This window comes from Leuresthes tenuis, unplaced genomic scaffold (assembly GCF_036924035.1).
Source record: "Leuresthes tenuis unplaced genomic scaffold, fLeuTen1.0.hap1 SCAF_8, whole genome shotgun sequence".
In the NCBI taxonomy this organism is placed as follows: domain Eukaryota; kingdom Metazoa; phylum Chordata; class Actinopteri; order Atheriniformes; family Atherinopsidae; genus Leuresthes; species Leuresthes tenuis.
This window is the reverse complement of record NW_027325362.1, coordinates 16,137,169-16,146,957: the sequence shown is the minus strand read 5'-3', so window position 1 is coordinate 16,146,957 and position 9,789 is coordinate 16,137,169.

Genomic DNA, 9,789 nt, shown 5'->3' with positions numbered 1-9,789 from the left:
TTGGTGAAAGCGACTGAAAGTTCTATAACTAATTCAGCAGGAAAAAATGTCCTTTGGTGGTCTTGGCCAAAGAGTTTTTACATTACAGCTGAACATCTGAAGAATAATCTTTGCTACAAGTTCTGCTTTGACCCAGTGGAAGATTAGTTAACTTCACAGAGCATCAAAGGTGGTTCTGTCTCAGAGATATGTGCAATATATCCTTTGGCACTGGTGCCCTCTTGCACTGAAAAAACAGGAGGGAATACAGAAGCTTTTTCTCACTTCTGAAACATGAATTCCTTCAGGGTTCTGTGTGGCACTATAGTCATTCTATTTCATATATATCTTTTTTTTATTCATCAAGTTTGGCAACAAAACGTAAGGCACCAGAAAAACTTACATTCAGGCACAAAAGTGCTTGGGTAGGATTACAAAAAGTTATACTGAATAAAGCTACAGGGCTGCAGATTTCTGAAGCTTACCATTGACAATGTTTTACCTTGTTACAACAAAATAGAAAAAAATAAAAAGGAAAGCCAAACTGTTTATTCCTGTCTTTAATCCCTGTGCTGAGTTTATCGTCTGCTGGCTCTAGCTCTATTTCATGGATGTGATATTTATCTCTTTTTACACTATGCTAAACAGCTACATTGCCTGTCTTTTTTTTTTTTTTACACTATTCAGTGTGTAGAGTTACTGCAATAAATGCAGGACCACAGCTTCCACCTTCAGTAGAGCAGCATACTGTGAGGCTATTTTTATTACATTTATGGTCACTGTAAATCACACTGAAGGTCCCCTGACATGTGACATACACAAGAAGCATTACAACAAGCCTTATGGTTTATATGTTCTTTAAGCAAGTATGCCTTTAAGAACTGGGAACGATTATTTTCTCTCAAACATGTTAAACCCAAGATTAACATATTCATTGCCAATTATGCATCTAGTGCCCTTGTAAAACTGAAAAAGAACGTTTGTCAAATTCAGCTCCTGATGATAAAACAGCCCTTGGAACAAGCATGTCTATGTTATGAAACCTCTGTACTCCTTGCAGAAGAGGCACGTCGGCCTCTCAGATTTTTCTGGGCTGGTTTGACCTGGTGCACATCTTATTCAAGTCACTTCCAAGGATAATGGGTCAGTCCTAACTAGAGCTACTCATGCTGAAAATGTAAAGATTTGTGGAGCTTCAAACTGTAGAGCTTTTTGGGCCCTTTTTTGAAGAATTAAGAGCTTCAAAACTTATAATTCATGATGGACATATGGCATCTTGACATCGCTAGGAAGGTGTATTTCTCTCTTTTAAAACAAGAGCTTTCTTCAGTTTGTTACAGTAGAAATACACTTCCCTTTGAAGTTTGGCTTAAATGGTGTTAGTCCGGATGTGTGAAAATGCCCCTAGCTGTCCCTGCTGGAGCAATCACGGCACGCACTCATCGAAAGAGCTTCTGCAGCTTAATTATACCTCTTCTCACCACAGTATTGTCGGGTCATCTGCAAAATGCAAACTGGAGAGCAAGGCCACTGAAATTTTTTCCAGTAATCACCTTATCAGTGGAGGTTATTATAGCAGTTACTTGAGGATCTATTAAAAATAGATCACAGTAATGATGTACCTGGACATAGATGCAGATTGTAAATTTGCATAGAACTGTTAGGTTCATCTCATAAATTTGATTGCAGACAGAAGTTGAACCTACCAACCCTCAAGTTGTAGCAATAGCTTCTTGTATGTTAAGCTTAATTAATGGGAGAAAGAAAACTTGCTCCAAAACTAAATGATTGGCAGGAAGATTACCAAGAACTTCATTATAAATGTAAAACTGAATTTATATGGTTCATCACAGGAAAGAAATACCTCAAGCCATTTCCTCCTCTGTGGTCCTCCTGTTTATTTTCTTTTTTTTTTTCTAATGAATAGCTTTGCACAGAAATTGCCAACACATGTTCATTTCTGCTCCCCTGATTTCGAGTCTGATTGTGTGAATGTAATTTTCTTCGAAACAGCCGATGCACTTTTTCAATCAACATCAGATTTGTCCAGTCAAAAAGAAAAAGGAATTCATAGCTTTGCATTTTTAGAAAACTAAATCAGCGGGGAGCTACAAAATGCAGCTTATCAGCAGGTTGAAAAGCACTGCAGCTTTGTAAGATGTTTTTCTGGACATGGAGAATTAATATCACCTTACAAACAAGAAGCTTAACATTTGAATGGCTTTGGGCTGTGTCGTATAGGGGATAAATATCAACATGCAGTGAACACAGCAACTACAGAACCAACAGAAAATGATTGGTTAGAACCTTTTAAGAGGGAGGACAGACAAAAATTGCAACATGTACTCTGCAGGAATATCTTTCTTGGAAGAAAAGCTTTAGATCAAGTTTAATGTGCTTCCCACACTTTACACGGTACAAGTTGATGTCTTTGTGTTAGATTGTGGCAAGGAGAAGCTTTCAAATGAGTTAAGAGGAGTTCACTTGGATATTCAAAAATAGGTCATCCATAACAAGGAAAAGCTTTGCTTAATTAAAATGTCCATAGACTTAATTGTCAAAAATACTGCGAAAGACTTGTTACCACCTGTGTTACCTTGTCATCTCAGTCAAAATGTCAAGATAAAAGCACATAATGTGTGCAAATTAAGCACGGGTTGCTTGAGCAACAGGATTCTTAATATTTCTGTCACATTTCTGGCTTATTCCCAAAAGGGACAAGACAAAGACAAATATGGAATATCTGCCCATGTGGAAAGATTTCCTGTCTCTTAAACATGCAGTAGGCCTATATAGTATCTACCATATCAGTCTTAAACATTTCAAAAGGCAGAGCTTGAAGTTGTGAAGTTGAAACTAATCAAGGGAATTGACATGGTAATAAAATGTTCACTCAGGAGTTGATAAAAACACATGGTGTGGTTTCATTCAACAAGTAACATTAGCTCAGGTAACGCTAATACCTATTTTACCATAATGAAACTACCCATACAGCTATTGTAGCTGACATCATGTGGTGTATTTGGTTGTAGACGGTGCAGCCCCAATGCTTTTATCTATGTTTGAAAAAAGTCTTTGTAAATATTACTTTATGATGTTCTTTAAATGTTGCTGTGATGACGTTACTGTATGCGTTAGCTTAACCCATTTTTGCACTTCGCTGTAGGATAGATTCAAATATATAAGAATGTACTTTCCCTCAGTTTAACTTGTGAAAGAGCCCTCTGAAAAACAAATGTGAAAAATTCCTTATTACTGTTATTAAGAAGTGGGTAAAGAGAATAATGGCATTGGCATTGACATGCAGCCAAGATAAAAACTCACTGTCAATAGTATAACTTGACTATTATTTTATACAACCTTCTAATACAAGCTTCATAAGAAGCCTGTGACAACTTTTTTTAATATGATCGAGATCAGCAAAAAAAGTCAAATTAAATCTTTACTTAAGGATTCTTCATAAATGCTTAAGGAAGCTTTGGCATGACCCACTCATGATGAGTACTTAGTTTTAACTTTAAGAACAGTTTGCATGCAAATATATTGAAGGACCTTTGCCTGTAAAGGGTGTGTTTATCAACTGTGATTGCATTCGCTTAAAGTGAAAAATACAAAAGTTTTTCCACCACTTTTCTTTACTCCATTCATGTTTATTGCAGCAGTTCGAACTGCCAGAGCTGTGAGGAGCTTCATTTATATCCAGCGTATCTGTAATCAGCTCTAAATAAAGACACTCAACACATTCTTTGACAAAAATAGCCACCAGCTAACTTATAACCTTGTTTATGTGTTTATTTCATTACGGAACCTCTTGTTTGCTCGTCCTCTGTAGTCATAGCAGAGTAAGTTTACACTGTGAAAGGTTAAGGCAAGCATTTCCTACTCACGATAGCCCTGTTGAATGCTTAATCACTGAATGTTGCCGAGGCCATGCCGTCCTCATAGCTCGCATTTCTAGCTGGTGATAGTTCACTGTGTTACATGTCACCTCACCGTGCGCGTGCCCCTTCTCAATCTTTCCAAGTGGAATGTCGGACCTGTCCCAAAGACTGAAAACAAGCAGCACTAAATCACTTCCTGAAAGAGGCCACCCTGTGAGGGAGTCTTAACAGGGCAGGGACCTAATGAAAGTGACAAATGTACTAAAAAACGTATTAAACTGCTTAATCAATACAAAGGATGTCATTTCTTATGGAGGCTGTGATATCCCCCCTCGCTATCATCAGCACATTGTCTCCATTACTCACACATTGTTATATGTGCTTATAATTCAATGCACCCCTCATTGCTATAATTACAGCTGTCTGAGACTGAGACCTGTCAGTGCTTCCCAGACGTTTAAATGTATATCAGAGTCGATGTGCTCCAGTGCATGCATAAAAAGTTGGGTGTGTCACCGCGTAAAGAGTTTAATTACAGACAAACACACAACCCCTCCCTCCAGAGTAGATTGTGCATGCAAATATAGACTATTGCCAGCTGTTCCTGAGCACACTGTGCTCTCTTTAAGGACTATAAACAAACATTGAGAGTATGTGTCTCATACACAAGGATAAACACAACAAGAGAACACATGTTTCCATCAATGTCATTTTCAATAACAAGAACAGTAATAGAAAAAATGACAGATAGCGTTAAATTTTTCGTAAGATGTATATGTAATTGTGTGTATAGATAGATGGTTGTGGCTGTTAGAGGGTACAGAGAGAAGAAGTTTATGAACAACAATGTTGATGCATTAAAACTAAAATCCTGATTACATTTTTCTAGTTGGATTTGGCTTTGAGTTAAAAAGTTTGCACAAAAGGAGAGCTTAAAACCAGCCCCTCTGTAACGTCTGTACAAAAGTCAACAGAGACCAAAAGCACATGAGCGAAATTATTCTACTCTACAGCAAATAGCAAACAGGATGATTTGCATGCTTTTAAAATGAAAAAAAAAGGCGTTCATATATTTCTGAAACTTCTTACCTTTCTCATGCTGTTATTCAAATGATCCATTTACGGTTTTTATCCCTGTCCATCCATTGAACAGCGCCCGTGCTGAGCAGACTTTAATGTAATCAAAGGTGAGTTGGTGAAAGCAAGAAGCCCACTTTCCTGCTCCTCTCATGAAGTTCAGTGTGTATTATCATCGGTGTGTGTATAAGTGTGTGTGACGCCCACCAGATTTCCTTTTATAGAAGCCAAATAGCCACAAATAGCTTGCAGACAGCAGTCTGCATGCTGGGCACCAGAAAGTAGAAAAATAACTAAAGGCACCCTCGTGTAAACTTGGGATTTATTGTAGCTAACTGTCACAGAGTGAGCAGCACAGACAGCAGGATAATGAAATTCAATTTTGTCTTTTATTGAACATAAATGTCTTTTTAGATACAAAGCTAAATTTCTCAAATTATAAATAATATCAGATTGGTATTTATCTTACAAATAATCTATAGCTCAACCAGTCAGGCATCTAATGTGACAGACATATCAGTGTGCTCCCAGTAATGAGTCATCCGCCTGCCTGAAACAAATTCTACTTGCTTGTTTGCCGCTGTATCGACTTCTCCGTCCCCTTATTGGTGAGTAAAAGCAGACCTCTGGAGTGGCCGCTAATCCTTTACATACACTTGATTTCTGTCACAGCTGTTCTTGTCCGTTTTCATTCTGCAGCTCCCCTCCCTCTGCCCGCCTGTGTCTCACAGAGAAAATTATTGTAAAATAAAGTCTGCTTCTGGTTTTGTCCAAAGATGTGACAGATAAAAAAAAAACACTAAGCCCCTGAAGCTTAACATTTTAGAGCATGATAATATTTCAGAAACAACTCTTTAATTGTGGCAGTACATTGATAAATATCATATTATCTGGTTTTGCCCTCTTTGATATCCGGTGTTTAAGGAACGGACAAATACCATAAAGGGATTTAACATCCTTTATCCGTTGTTTTATATTGACAGAAATGATCTGATACCAAAACACTGCATTCAGCTCTTCAGAAAACAAAAGCCTAAGAGGTGTCTCTAATTACAGCAATAGTAGTATGATTTGAGCGACGGGATTCCAAACAGGATTGTAATTGTGTATCAGATTATTTACCTGCAATCAAAAGAACTCCCAACAGAAAAAAAAAAGAAAGAAATTGGATTTCATGTGTGTTACTCTGTAGCCTACATGAAAATAGATGAGCCTGTGAATCTGGTTTGGTTTCGGGAAAAGTCATTGATTTGAATGAATTTTGCACAACCGTTAAGTTTTGACTCTTAAAGTGTCTGAATAGTTGCTTACATTCCAATCTCAACAAAGAAGACACATGCTGGCTTTAGCTACTGAAACATATGAGACTGATAAATGTGATCCAAACTGCACCCCTTCAACTTTTCCTCCCAGGATGAGCGTGATTTCCGTGCACTCTTTTCCCCCGGTGATCTGAATGGAGTTAACCATGAGAAAACCCGTGAAAATTGCATTAACAAGAGCAAAGAAAGAGAAGATCGCCAATATCACGTTTGTCGCATTTGCCTTTGTTTTTTAAAAGTGTCCCAGAGACAACAAACCCACTTTATTACACACTCCCTCGCTGTAGCATTACCTGAACCAAACTCCACTATACTCTACTTAATCTATTGTTATTGCCACAAAGTGGGATTCTTGTGTAGTTTATTTGTGTATTCTTTGTGTATCCTCTTTCAATGCATCTCCATTTTTCAGTGATGGTGAGTCATATCATGCAATGAAAGTTGAGGCAGGTTAATGCAATTTTGCCACCTTGTTAAAATCCCTGCTACCACCAAGGTCTGACAGCGGACTGCATGACACACTCATGTAGCATAAATCAAAAGGTTTAATGAAAACTGGTGGCACTTTTCAAGCAGTGTCCTATTTTCTTTTACTGTGTGAATAATTGCAAGGCACAAAACATGTCCGATCCATATTGGGACTTTATGAACAGCATAAGATTTCAAAAGAGAAACTGTATCGAGAAAAATACATTATCTTTTGTTTCGTGCAAAAGCAGGTTACGCAGTCTTCATTTGTGTCAATCAAGTGGCGCATTTACCTCACACTACAAAGCACTGGTGCATTTTGTGTGAAGAGAAGTGTTTCTTTCACAGGGGACAGAAAAAGAAATCGTGAATTACTAAGAACCCACAAACATCTGGCTTTTGGGTACAGTACGCAATCAGCATTCACGTCACGTGACTCAGCAGTAGTCTTTGGTATCTATCAGCTCCATCTGCTATTGGGAGAGTTGGTAACCATGAGACGTGGGGGGAGGGGGCACAAGTCTGCTGTGCACTGAACTTTTTCTTTTATCAGCAAACATTTCACAACCTATAGCAATTTCTAGGTGGCGATGTTGTCTCGTTCATCTCCATGGTAGTTGTTAGAATAGAAGTACGGAGCCACAGTTAACACGGTGGCTATCTGCTCACTCTCAATCTCACTGTGTTGGACTGGTTCCTGCTCTGAAGTTGCAATTGATTAGTTATTTTTCTTCTCAGAGATTGTGGTCCAACTCTTAGGCTATAGTGGGCACCCAGTTGTGGTAAGTAACACGGTGGATTGCTGGGTGGAATTTAGAGTTAATACACATAACTTTGATTTTATAGTCAACACTGAGGGTAAATGTGCTACCACTGGCATTGGAAAATAATTCAATAGCCTTGTTTTAGAAAGTGCATTGATTTTTTTAAATGCTACATCTCAATGCTAATTTTAGAGTGGAAAAGACGAGGGAAAGCACAGTGGTTACAGGGCTGATTATTGGCAGCAACAGCAGATAGATCGGCCTTTACTGTGGATATAGATTTTGTAAAAGATTTTGCACTGGTAACTAAGATGACTACTCATTCAACTGGAGCAGAGACATGTGTCTAACACAAGTATCCATTAGATCTTCTGAGGATCAGCCTGTCTCGGCTGGTAACTGTCATGCTGAGGCTGAAAATCTACTAAATAATCTACTTGTAACTTTTTTCTTTTGTCTACTGTAAAAGCTGTGGCCCATTCGTCATCTCTCCCTCTGGCAGAGTGGTCAATAACTCTCCTTGATTTTGAATTATATTCAGCTTTAAGCTACTCCTATTGTATTTCATGCAATACAATCACCAAGACTATGTCCTTAGTTAATAAAGGTATTGTAATTGGACATTCCATTTGAGCCTAAATGTAGAGTATTCAAATTTCAACCTGACATCAAGTACAAAGAAGATTCAACTCAACGCCTATGACGCCAACTCTATAAAACTTAAAATTGCACATATTAAGAGGAAAGTGAGTTTTTTTTGCACCAGTCAAATACATTAGAGAGAAAAATGCATTACCTCTGATTGTTAAACAAAACCACCACTTATAAGTAATATACATCAGTTTTAATGACCTGGGTGAGCTCCAATGTGAACCAGATTTTTCTCAATTGGATTAGCTTTATATATTCATAACTCGCATAAAAGGAAAGGACAACCATAAATGGAAGTCGTGCAGCATCACAAATAATGAATTGCATTTCAAACTACAATTTATCCCAATCAGTTGTGCATTTTTCTGACCACATACAATATAAAATATTAATGACCACAGGCTGCCAACAGCCAAACAGCCAAATCCACTGTTAGGGGAGGTAGATATACTGCACAATTTGCAGCTGAATCCTTGTAAAAAACAAGAAGATGATTCAAATTAGCAGACGAGCTAGTTTTGGCAAGCTAGTTACCAGTGCAGTCAACGGCATATGCTGGTTGCCAGCCTAAGTTTGCTAAAGGCCCGCCTCAACATGATAATGCCCAATAGAACCAATGGGCAGTTGTGGAAGATTTCAGTTACTCTCCAGGTCGAATGAAAAGCCTTCATCTGTTCTCTTCAGTTGCCAGCGCCAATACACATGTTACTTTTCTGTTGCACATAAGGTTAGGATTAGGGTTGGGTAAAAGTAACAGTAAGATTAGATTTTTAACACGCTGAGTCAAAGGTTTTTCATACTCAAGGTGTCTAGGAAACAAATATCCATCTAAAAGTAAACTCAAACTCAATGACACTTTGCACCTTTGGGTAACTCGCATGTCACTCAAAGCAACCACATTTGAATGTGAGAATTATGTAAAGAAATAAAAATAACCGCTATACATTTGCCATGAAGTAACAAATTTGACAGAGAGACCAGTTTGTGTATCAGCTGGGCTTTAGAACCCGAGGTCACTGTGGTTCACTAAATTAAATTAGTAGTCGAAATATTCTAAATAAATGAAAACGTGGATTAGGAATAAAATATTTTAAATGCATGCAAATGGCACACATAAAAGTTCCAACCTGGTTGCAATACTAATTTTCTTGCCATCTTAGTCTCTCGGATCTGTGCATCTCCTCCTCAGGTCCTCCCTCTAGCTTACAGAAATTCCTCGAGACGGTCTCACATTATGAGACTGACATTCCATTAATTGACCCTGAATTGGATTTTGGACACTGCCTGCGTTTTCCAACACCTTGCATTCCCAGAGGATTATCACCCAACAGTTGTTGCTGCACAGCTTCAGATGAAACAAGCAGACGTGTTAGTTTTTTATGTTGTCAATTTCAAATCTACAGGGGGTTGACATAGTAACATTAACCCTTGAGTCCCTTTCATTTAGTGACAGTTTTTTCCACCACAAACATAAACATTGCATTGTAGTTATCTCTGGTAATTTCTCCTGCCACTCTCCAAGAAAAGAAAAGCCTCTCTGAACTACACATTTGCACTTTATTGAAGAATTAAAAACCACACAGTTAACTGTTGTCACTGTGAGCGTATAAAAGGCGCCACATCCTACTAATCTGGTGTATAGTAAGT